Raw genomic sequence first — 12,595 nt, 5'->3', positions numbered from 1 at the left:
AACTATAACAGTGAGTACTGGACTGTGGGGGCCAGTCTCGAGGGGGGCTGTGCTGTATACTACATGGCTGTGCTAGATACTACATGGCTGTGCTATATACTTTGTGGGCTATTCTATATTCTACATGACTGTGCTAAATGCTAAGTGGGCTGTGCTATATACCACATTGGCTGTGTTATATGCTATGTGGCTGTGCTATATACTACATGGCTGTTCTATATGCTACTTGGCTGTGTTATATGCTATGTGACTGTGCTATGTGCTATGTGGCTGTGCTATATGCTACGTGGGCTGTGTTATATACTACATGGCTGTTCTATATGCTACTTGACTGTGCTATATACTACGTGGCTGTGCTATATGCTACATGGCTGTGCTATATACTACGTGGGCTATATTATATACTACGTGGGCTTTATTACATGCTACGTGGCTGTGCTATATGCTTTGTGGGCTGTATTATATGCTACGTGGCTGAGTTATTTACTACGTGGGCTGTTATATACTACGTGGCTGTGCTATATACTATGTGGGCTGTGCTATATGCTATGTGGCTGTTCTATATACTACATGGTTGTGCTAAATACTATGTAGCTGTGTTATATGCTACCTATTTTGCACTTTTACAAATGTTCTACGTTAATACTTTCTAATTCTTACTTTAAAAAGTTTTCCATTAAAAGATTGTCAAACTCAATGTAGGCAGTTTTTTCTTTGCAGCAAGTTCAGCTAACAATAAAATGCCTACTGGTAACTGAAGAAGAGGGAGTAGGTCACAAAAATTGGCATATAAGGGGTTGACTTATATAAAGCCCCTCTGCTGTATGGTATTGTAGAATTTACAATAGCTATCACTCAAGTAAGAAGAGAAATCTGGCATTGTACTAATACCTATATTTCTCTGCTGTATCTGTGCATCATGAATGGTGGTATGTGTTAAAGGGGGGCCCACTGAGACTCTTTTGCCCGGGGCCCTCAAAAACCTGGAACCGGCCCTGCCCAAGTGTGTTCTCTTTATACTGCCATATACTGTCCGCCATTACAGAGTAGCAGGAAATATCTTTGCACAGTGGACCCCGGGCTGCAAATGCACCTTATATCTTCCTTTATATTATTTGGTGTGTTCTGCTAGCCCTAACATTATACTAGTGCAAGACGATCAGCGACTGCAGCAGTACATCCAGCAGTTGGAGGGCAGGTTGGTAGCTCTTGAGCGCACATCCTCAGCTGTGGATGTTGCCACTGTAGCCTGCCGCTGCCAGCTAAGTTCTCTGGTGACAGCAAGACAAGAAGGGGATTCATGAGCCAGTGTGCAATACATCTTGAGCTCCTGGGTGCACGTTTTCCCACACAGCGGGCAAAAGTGGGATTTAAAATATCCTTCCTGTCAGACAGGGTGTTGGAGTGGGTTATGCTGCTGTGGGAACGCAACGATCATGTGGTGCAGAGTGCTCCAAGACTCCTGAGCACTCTGAAGCAGGTCTTTTTGGGACCTCGAGACACCCATGATATGGTTCTCCAATTGCTGGCACTCACACAGGGCTCGTTCATGGTCAGCTATTTTGCTTTCCACTTCCGGACTTTATCATCTAACCTGGAGTGGCAGGATAAAGTCCTCATCCCAGTATTTTGGACTGGGCTGGCTGACCATGTGAAGAACGCTTTAGCCAATAGGGAGATTCCTACCACACTGAAGGCGCTAATAGTGGTATCCACTCGCATCAACCTTCATTTTAACGAGCGAAGGTTAGAGCGAGCCCAGTGTAGGTAGAAGTTTCGGATGGCTACCACCTTGGCCAGACCTTTTGAATCTCCGGATCAGGCGTCCGAGCCACTGAGGCCATTGAGGTTTCTCGAGTACCCATGGTCTGTCCTGTCTGCCTGCAGTCAGGACACTATGCCAGGAAATGTCCTCAGTGGTCAGGAAACAACTGCATCTAGTGACCATAGGAGGAGGTTCACTAGACACAGTGGCATTTTCCTTCAAATTGTCCTTCAAGGGGACAATTACCATAGGCCCATCCACTCATATGCTAGAACTTTGGATTCCGGGGCGGAGGGCAGCTTCATGTCTTCTGCCTTTGTTCAACTGCACACAATACCCCTGGTGATGCTCACCAAACCGGTGACCGTACGAGTGGTAAATGTGTCGACACTGCCCTCACAGATAACACACCAAACCATCCCATTCACTCTTTCCATGTCTCCTTCCCATCAGGAGTTTATGTCTCTGCTAGTCATTCCCGATTGAATTGATGAGGTCCTCTTAGGGATACCCTGGCTAAGTTATCGCTGCCCTCATATAGAGTGGTCGTCAGGGAGAATTCTGGGATGGAGTGAATCTTGTGAGGGTAGATATCTGAGGGAGTGCGCTCAGGTTGCTACAACTGAGGTACCCACAGACCTTTCCTCTCTCCCCAACACGATTGGCCCTATGCGGACGTGTTCTCCAAGAGGACTGCGGAGACCCTTTCGCCTCACTGCCCCTGACTGTCCTATTAACCCCTTCATGACCCAGCCTATTTTGACCTTAAAGACCTTGCCGTTTTTTGCAATTCTGACCAGTGTCCCTTTATGAGGTAATAACTCAGGAACGCTTCAATGGATCCTAGCGGTTCTGAGATTGTTTTTTCGTGACATATTGGGGTTCATGTTAGTGGTAAATTTAGGTCAATAAATTCTGCGTTTATTTGTGATAAAAACGGAAATTTGGCGAAAATTTTGAAAATTTCGCAATTTTCACATTTTGAATTTTTATTCTGTTAAACCAGAGAGTTATGTGACACAAAATAGTTAATAAATAAAATTTGACCAGCGATTTCTCATTTTTACAACGAAATTTACAAAACCATTTTTTTTAGGGACCACCTCACATTTGAAGTCAGTTTGAGGGGTCTATATGGCTGAAAATACCCAAAAGTGACACTATTCTAAAAAATGCACCCCTCACCCCTCAAGGTACTCAAAACCACATTCAAGAAGTTTATTAACCCTTCAGGTACTTCACAGCAGCAGAAGCAACATGGAAGGAAAAAATGAACATTTAACTTTTTAGTCACAAAAATTATCTTTTAGCAACAATTCTTTTATTTTCCCAATGGTAAAAGGAGAAACTGAACCACGAAAGTTGTTGTCCAATTTGTCCCGAGTACGCTGATACCTCATATGTGGGGGTAAACCACTGTTTGGGCGCACGGCAGGGCTTGGAAGGGAAGGAGAGCCATTTGACTTTTTGAATGAAAAATTGGCTCCACTCTTTAGCGGACACCATGTCGCGTTTGGAGAGCCCCTGTGTGCCTAAACATTGGAGATCCCCACAAGTGACCCCATTTTGGAAACTAGACGCCCCAAGGAACTTATCTAGATGCATAGTGAGCACTTTGAACCCCCAGGTGCTTCACAAATCGATCCGTAAAAATGAACAAGTACTTTTTTTTCACAAAAAAATTCTTTTAGCCTCAATTTTTTCATTTTCACATGGGCAACAGGATAAAATGGATCCTAAAATTTGTTGGGCAATTTCTCCTGAGTACACCAATACCTCACATGTGGGGGTAAACCACTGTTTGGGCACATGGTAAAGCTCGGAAGGGAAAGGAGCGCCAATTGACTTTTTGAATGAAAAATTATCTCCATCGTTAGCGGACACCATGTCGCGTTTGGAGAGCCCCTGTGTGCCTAAACTTTGGCGCTCCCCCACAAGTGACCCCATTTTGGAAACTAGACCCCCCAAGGAACTTATCTAGATGCATTTTGAGCACTTTAAACCCCCAGGTGCTTCACAGAAGTTTATAATGCAGAGCCATGAAAATAAAAAATAATTTTTCTTTCCTCAAAAATGATTTTTTAGCCTGGAATTTCCTATTTTGCCAAGGGTAATAGGAGAAATTGGACCACAAATGTTGTTGTCCAGTTTGTCCTGAGTACACTGATACCCCATATGTGGGGGTAAACCACTGTTTGGGCGCATGGCAGGGCTCGGAAGGGAAGGCACGCCATTTGGCTTTTTAAATGGAAAATTAGCTCCAATCATTAGCGGACACCATGTCACGTTTGGAGAGCCCCTGTGTGCCTAAACATTGGAGATCCCCCCCAAATGACCACATTTTGGAAACTAGACCCCCAAAGGAACTAATCTAGATGTGTGGTGAGGACTTTGAACCCCCAAGTGCTTCACAGAAGTTTATAACGCAGAGCCATTAAAATAAAAAAAATATATATTTTCTCAAAAATGATCTTTTAGCCTGCAATTTTTTATTTTCCCAAGGGTAACAGGAGAAATTTGACCCCAAAAGTTGTTGTCCAGTTTCTCCTGAGTATGCTGATACCCCATATGTGGGGGTAAACCACTGTTTGGGCACATGCCGGGGTTCGGAAGTGAAGTAGTGACGTTTTGAAATGCAGACTTTGATGGAATGCTCTGTGGGCGTCACGTTGCGTTTGCAGAGCCCCTGATGTGGCTAAACAGTAGAAACCCCCCACAAGTGACCCCATTTTGGAAACTAGACCCCAAAAGGAACTTATCTAGTTGTGTGGTGAGCACTTTGAACCCCCAAGTGCTTCACAGACGTTTATAATGCAGAGCCGTGAAAATATTAAATACGTTTTCTTTCCTCAAAAATAATTATTTAGCCCAGAATTTTTTAATTTTCCCAAGGGTAACAGGAGAAATTTGACCCCAATATTTGTTGTCCAGTTTCTCCTGAGTACAGTGATACCCCATATGTGGGGGTAAACTACTGTTTGGGCACATGCCGGGGCTCGGAATTGAAGTAGTGACGTTTTAAAATGCAGACTTTGATGGAATGCTCTGCGGGCGTCACGTTGCGTTTGCAGAGCCCCTGATGTGGCTAAACAGTAGAAACCCCCCACAAGTGACCCCATTTTGGAAACTAGACCCCGAAAGGAACTTATCTAGATGTGTGGTGAGCACTTTGAACCCCCAAGTACTTCATAGAAGTTTATAATGCAGAGCCGTGAAAATAATAAATACGTTTTCTTTCCTCAAAAATAATTATTTAGCCCAGAATTTTTTATTTTCCCAAGGGTTACAGGAGAAATTGGACCAATAAAGTTGTTGTCCAGTTTCTCCTGAGTACGCTGATACCCCATGTGTGGGGGTAAACCACTGTTTGGGCACACGTCGGGGCTCAGAAGGGAAGTAGTGACTTTTGAAATGCAGACTTTGATGGAATGGTCTGTGGGCGTCACGTTGCGTTTGCAGAGCCCCTGGTGTGCCTAAACAGTAGAAACCCCCCACAAGTGACCCCATTTTAGAAACTAGACCCCCCAAGGAACTTATCTAGATAGGTGGTGAGCACTTTGAACCCCCAAGTGCTTCACAGACGTTTACAACGCAGAGCCGTGAAAATAAAAAATCCTTTTTATTTCCTCAAAAATGATGTTTTAGCAAGCATTATTTTATTTTCACAAGGGTAACAGGAGAATTTGGACCCCAGTAATTGTTGCGCAGTTTATCCTGAGTATGCTGGTACCCCATATGTGGGGGTAAACCACTGTTTGGGCACACGTCGGGGCTCGGAATTGAGGGAGCACCATTTAACTTTTTGAACACAAGATTGGCTGGAATCAATGGTGGCGCCATGTTGCGTTTGGAGACCCCTGATGTGCCTAAACAGTGTAAACCCCTCAATTCTACCTCCAACACTAACCCCCCCACACCCCTAACCCTAATCCCAACTGTAGCCATAACCCTAATTACAACCCGAACCTCAACACACCCCTAACCCTAACCACAACCCTAATTCCAACCCTAACCCTAAGGCTATGTGCCCACGTTGCGGATTCGTGTGAGATTTTTCAGCATCATTTTTGAAAAATCCGTGGGTAAAAGGCACTGCGTTTTATCTGCGGATTTTCCGCGGATTTCCAGTGTTTTTTGTGTGGATTTCACCTGTGGATTCCTATTGAGGAACAGGTGTAAAACACTGCGGAATCCGCACAAAGAATTGACATGCTGCGGAAAATACAACGCAGCGTTTCGGCGCGGTATTTTCTGCACCATGGGCACAGCGGATTTGGTTTTCCATAGGTTTACATGAAACTGTAAACCTGATGGAACACTGCTGCGAATCAGCAGCGGCCAATCCGCTGCGGATCCGCAGCCAAGTCCGCACCGTGTGCACATAGCCTAATTCTAAAGGTATGTGCACATGCTGCGGAAAACGCTGCAGATCCGCAGCAGTTTCCCATGAGTTTACAGTACAATGTAAACCTAAGGGAAACAAAAATCGCTGTACACATGCTGCAGAAAAACTGCACGGAAACGCAGCGGTTTACATTCCGCAGCATGTCCCTTCTTTCTGCGGATTCCGCAGCGGTTTTACAACTGCTCCAATTGAAAATCGCAGTTGTAAAACCGCTATGAAATGCGCAGAAAAAACGCGGTAAATCCGCCATAAATCCGCAGCGGTTTAGCACTGCAGATTTATCAAATCCGCAGCGGAAAAATCCGCAGAGGACCAGAATACGTGTGCACATACCGAAACCCTAACCCTAACCCTAACCCTAGCCCTAGCCCTAACCCTAACCCTAACCCTAACCCTAGCCCTAGCCCTAACCCTAACCCTAACCCTAGCCCTAACCCTAAAACTAACCCTAGCCCTAACCCTAGCCCTAACCCTACCCCTAACCCTATTCTAACATTAGTGGAAAAAAAATTATTTATTTTTTTATTGTCCCTACCTATGGGGGTGACAAAGGGGGGGGGTCATTTATTATTTTTTTTATTTTGATCACTGTGATAGATTATACAGTGGGGCAAAAAAGTATTTAGTCAGTCAGCAATAGTGCAAGTTCCACCACTTAAAAAGATGAGAGGCGTCTGTAATTTACATCATAGGTAGACCTCAACTATGGGAGACAAACTGAGAAAAAAAAATCCAGAAAATCACATTGTCTGTTTTTTTAACATTTTATTTGCATATTATGGTGGAAAATAAGTATTTGGTCAGAAACAAAATTTCATCTCAATACTTTGTAACATATCCTTTGTTGGCAATGACAGAGGTCAAACGTTTTCTGTAAGTCTTCACAAGGTTGCCACACACTGTTGTTGGTATGTTGGCCCATTCCTCCATGCAGATCTCCTCTAGAGCAGTGATGTTTTTGGCTTTTCGCTTGGCAACACGGACTTTCAACTCCCTCCAAAGCTTTTCTATAGGGTTGAGATCTGGAGACTGGCTAGGCCACTCTAGGACCTTGAAATGCTTCTTACGAAGCCACTCCTTCGTTGCCCTGGCGGTGTGCTTTGGATCATTGTCATGTTGAAAGACCCAGCCACGTTTCATCTTCAATGCCCTTGCTGATGGAAGGAGGTTTGCACTCAAAATCTCACGATACATGGCCCCATTCATTCTTTCATGTACCCGGATCAGTCGTCCTGGCCCCTTTGCAGAGAAACAGCCCCAAAGCATGATGTTTCCACCACCATGCTTTACAGTAGGTATGGTGTTTGATGGATGCAACTCAGTATTCTTTTTCCTCCAAACACGACAAGTTGTGTTTCTACCAAACAGTTCCAGTTTGGCTTAATCAGACCATAGGACATTCTCCCAAAACTCCTCTGGATCATCCAAATGCTCTCTAGCAAACTTCAGACGGGCCCGGACATGTACTGGCTTAAGCAGTGGGACACGTCTGGCACTGCAGGATCTGAGTCCATGGTGGCGTAGTGTGTTACTTATGGTAGGCCTTGTTACATTGGTCCCAGCTCTCTGCGGTTCATTCACTAGGTCCCCGCGCGTGGTTCTGGGATTTTTGCTCACCGTTCTTGTGATCATTCTGACCCCACGGGGTGGGATTTTGCGTGGAGCCCCAGATCGAGGGAGATTATCAGTGGTCTTGTATGTCTTCCATTTTCTAATTATTGCTCCCACTGTTGATTTCTTCACTCCAAGCTGGTTGGCTATTGCAGATTCAGTCTTCCCAGCCTGGTGCAGGGCTACAATTTTGTTTCTGGTGTCCTTTGACAGCTCTTTGGTCTTCACCATAGTGGAGTTTGGAGTCAGACTGTTTGAGGGTGTGCACAGGTGTCTTTTTATACTGATAACAAGTTTAAACAGGTGCCATTACTACAGGTAATGAGTGGAGGAAAGATGAGACTCTTAAAGAAGAAGTTACAGGTCTGTGAGAGCCAGAAATCTTGATTGTTTGTTTCTGACCAAATACTTATTTTCCACCATAATATGCAAAAAAAAAATGATAAAAAAACAGACAATGTGATTTTCTGGATTTTTTTTTCTCAGTTTGTCTCCCATAGTTGAGGTCTACCTATGATGTAAATTACAGACGCCTCTCATCTTTTTAAGTGGTGGAACTTGCACTATTGCTGACTGACTAAATACTTTTTTGCCCCACTGTATCTCAGTGATCAAAATGCACTTTGGAACGAATCTGCCGGCCTGCAGATTCGGCGGGCGCACTGCGCATGCGCCCGCCATTTTGGAAGATGGCGGCACCCAGGGAGAAGACGGACGGACCCCGGCAGGATCGGTAAGTATGATGGGGTGGGGGGGAGCATGGGGGTGTTCGGAGCATGGGGGGGTGGATCGGAGCGTGGGGGGGTGGAACGGAGCATGGGGGTGGAACGGAGCACGGGTGGGGTTGAACGGAGCACGGGGGGGTGGAACGGAGCACGGGGGGGGTGGATCGGAGTACAGGGGGGGTGATTGGAGCACGGGGGGGTGATTGGAGCACGGGGAAGCGGACAAGAGCATGGGGGGAGCGGAGCACAGGATGAAGGGGAGCCGGAGCAGTGTACCAGACAGATCGGAGGGCTGGGGGGGCGATCGGTGGGGTGGGGTGGGGGCACATTAGTGTTTCCAGCCATGGCCGATGATATTGCAGCATCGGCCATGGCTGGATTGTAATATTTCACCAGTTTTAATAGGTGAAATATTACAAATCGCTCTGATTGGCAGTTTCACTTTCAACAGCCAATCAGAGCGATCGTAGCCACGGGGGGGTGAAGCCACCCCCCCTGGGCTAAACTACCACTCCCCCTGTCCCTGCAGATCGGGTGAAATGGGAGTTAACCCTTTCACCCGATCTGCAGGGACGCGATCTTTCCATGACGCCACATAGGCGTCATGGGTCGGATTGGCACTGACTTTCATGACGCCTACGTGGCGTCATGGGTCGGGAAGGGGTTAACCTCTTGCCTGGTGCTGAGCCTCCCCGCGGTCGAGTCTATCCACTATCTCTCCCGGAGACGGAGGCAATGTCTCAGTACATCCAGAAGAATCTGGCAACAGGATTCATTAGGAAATCAGTGTCACCCGCAGGGGGGGGCTGGGTTCTTCTTCATGCAGAAGAAGGATGCAGAACCATGCATAGATTACAGGGGTCTTAACGCCATTACCGTTAAGAACAAGAACCCTCTGCCTCTGATATCTGAGCTCTTTGATAAGTTGCGGGGAGTGAGAGTTTTTACTAAGCTTGATATGCGGGGTGCTTACAACCTGATTGGCATCCATGAGGGGGCGAATGGAAGATGGCTTTTAACACCAGGGACGGCCACTATTACTACCTAGTGATGCCCTTCGGGCTCTGTAATGCCCCAGCCGTTTTCCAAAACTTTGTGAATGATATCTTCTGGAATATGCTCTCCACCTCGGTCGTAGTCCATTTGGATGATATTCTCATCTACTCTCCAGATATAGACTCCAACTGGAGAGATTTTTGCAAAGTCTTCAACCTACTACGGGCAAACTCCCTCTATGCCAAGTTGGAGAAGTGTGTGTTTGAGCAGGAGTCCTTGCCTTTCCTGGGCTATATCATCTCTGCCTAGTGATTGGCCATGGATCCTGCCAAGCTACAGGCTGTGATAGACTGACAGGAACCCCATTCTCTCAAAGCGGTGCAGCGCTTTATGGGATTCATTAACTATTACCGCCAGTTCATTCCCCACTTCTTACCTTTGGTACCTCCCTTGGTTACCCTCACCAAGAAGGGAACTAATCCCAAATTATGGTCGGAGGAGCCAAGGCCTTCCTCTCTATTAAGAACCATTTTGCTAGCGCTCTCATTTTACATTACCCCGATGATGATAAACCATGTATTATGGAGGTGGATGCCTCTTCTGTCAGTGCTGGAGCAGTCCTCTTCCAGAAGGATGCTCAAGGTCGGAAGAATCCTTGCTTCTTCTTCTCCAAGACATTCTTACCAGCAGATAGGAACTATTTGATTGGGGACAGGGAGTTGCTAGCCATGAAGTTGGCCTTTTCAGAGTGGAGACACCTCCTGGAGGGGGCTCGTTTTCCATTCCAAGTGTACACTGACCACAAGAATTTGGTTTATTTACAAACTGCCCAAGCGGCCAAAATCTCGCCAGGCTAGATGGTTCCTATTCTTCTCCCAGTTTCACTTCACCCTCCATTTTCTTTCCGGGAAGAAGAACATCCATGTTGATGCTCTCTCCCACTCCGTATTGTCATCTGAGGAGGAGGAGCCTCAGCTAATTGTCCCTTCGAAGAGCCTGAGAACTGTGGCCCCGCTCTTGCTAGAGTCTGTGCCCCTTGGCAAGACATTTTTGCCACCTAATTTGTGACCAGAGGTTCTCTCTTGGGCTCACACATCCAGGGTATTTGGACATTTTGGAACTAAAAGGACATCTGAGCTCCTGGCAGGGACGTACTAGTGGCCGCATATGGCCCGTGATGTCGGAGACTATATTCAGGCGTGTTTCTCCTGCGCCAACAATAGGTCTTCTTGGCAATGGGCTGCTGGGATACTTTACCCCCTGCCGGAGGTGGACAGGCCCTGGGAAATGGTCACAATGGATTTTGTGGTGGGCTTACCCAAGTCCCGTAGCTGCACCATTATCTGGGTGGTCACCAATCATTTTTCTAAAATGGTGCACCTGGTGCCTCTTCCCTGGGTACCTTCCAGGTACCTTCTGGGCTAGGTGGCATTGTTCATTAAGCACGTTTTTCACCTACATGGTATGCCTGACAAAATTGACAAAGTGTGGGGTGCCTAATTCGCTTCTCGGTTCTGGAGAGAGCTTTGTCATCTACTCAGCATTGACCTGAATCTCTCTTCAGCTTACAATCCCGAGAAAAATGGGTTGGTAGAGAGGGCCAAACAGACCCTGGTCACATACCTGCGACATTTTGTTTTAGCCAGGCAGGATGACTAGGCATCCTTGCTACCGTGGGCGGAATTTGCACTGAGCAACACCATAGCCGACTCCACTGGGCAGACCCTGTTCCTCTTTAACTATGGCCAGCATCCATGAGTCCCTGTGTCCATGCCCATGTCTTCCTCTGACTCTAGGGTGGCAGACTCGGCGATGGAGTCACGTGACATTTGGGACTGGACACAGGATGCCATCTGGGCCTCCAAGGAGAGAATGATGGTCTCTGCTGATGCACACTGGCTCCCCGCTCCGACCTTTGCTCCTTGTGACTTAGTGTGGCTCTCCCCCTGTAACATCAGGCTGCGAGTTGAGTCCACTAAGTTCACGCCTCACTACAAGGTCCTGGAATAAGTCAACCCTGTGGTCTATCATCTGGCCCTTCCTCCATGCCTTGGTATTATTGATATCTTTCTTGTGTCCCTCTCAAAACCCGTTCACAGGTCTCAGTTTTCTAAGTCATCTGCTGGGACATCGGGTTCATCCACGGACGATTATGAGGTGAACACTATTGTTGGGTGCAAGGTGGTATGGGGTAAAAAAGTACTATCTGGTGGACTGGAAAGGTCATTGCCCAGAGGACAGGACCTGGGACCTTATTGAACACATTTGGGCTCTCATTGCAGCTTTTGAGCATAGAGAGGCCCAAGGAGGGGGACCCGAGGAGGGGAGGTAATGTTAGGTGTCAAGTTCCCACTGCTGCACAGGGAGAATATCGAACCATATCCTCTGCAGTCTCCCATTCTTCCCCAGCCTCAGAGGAGGCTGCTCAGCAGAGACATTGTTCCCAGTGTCTTGCTTAAGGTGATGCTGGTAACTGCTGCCATCCCAGGTCCAGCTATTGTAACCAGCAACAGTCAGTGGTGACCAGATGTTCCTGGGACTAAGTCCTGCTTTTTGCCTACTGAGCATGCCTGTGGGACAACCTCTTATTGGAGGCTGGGGGTAACATTCCCAAGTCCTCAAGCGGCTCCGATTTGACCACTGGGAAGGTCTCAGAAGGCAGCAACTATAGAAGGTTTGCATGGCCACTCGGCCAAACGCTAGTATTACAGCACTGAGCACGTTTTCTACAGCAACACTAGTAGCATTCGCCAGTGCGATGCCATGCGCAACTAGTGCACTTTCCGGTCCCTAGTTGTGGCGATTAGTGGTGACCCCCAGTGCGGCGCTGTGATCACACAGTGTGCTAAATTTATTATTATAGTTTATCCCTGGCACCACATTTGCGGCGCTGAATGGTAGTGGGTCTAGAGGGGCTCTAACCCCGTGTTCTTGAGGCAGAGTTCTGTGACCGAGCACTAGCGCTTGTTCAATGATATAATTGGCTCTGTGACGCAACAGGGCCCGTCTCCATACATACCGGGTGATGTTAACCCATCTGTATTCTCTTTATTCTGCCATATTCTGTTCCCCATTACCGAGCAGCAGGTAATA

Source organism: Ranitomeya imitator, chromosome 6 (assembly GCF_032444005.1).
Source record: "Ranitomeya imitator isolate aRanImi1 chromosome 6, aRanImi1.pri, whole genome shotgun sequence".
In the NCBI taxonomy this organism is placed as follows: domain Eukaryota; kingdom Metazoa; phylum Chordata; class Amphibia; order Anura; family Dendrobatidae; genus Ranitomeya; species Ranitomeya imitator.
Note: the sequence above shows the minus strand (reverse complement) of the source record.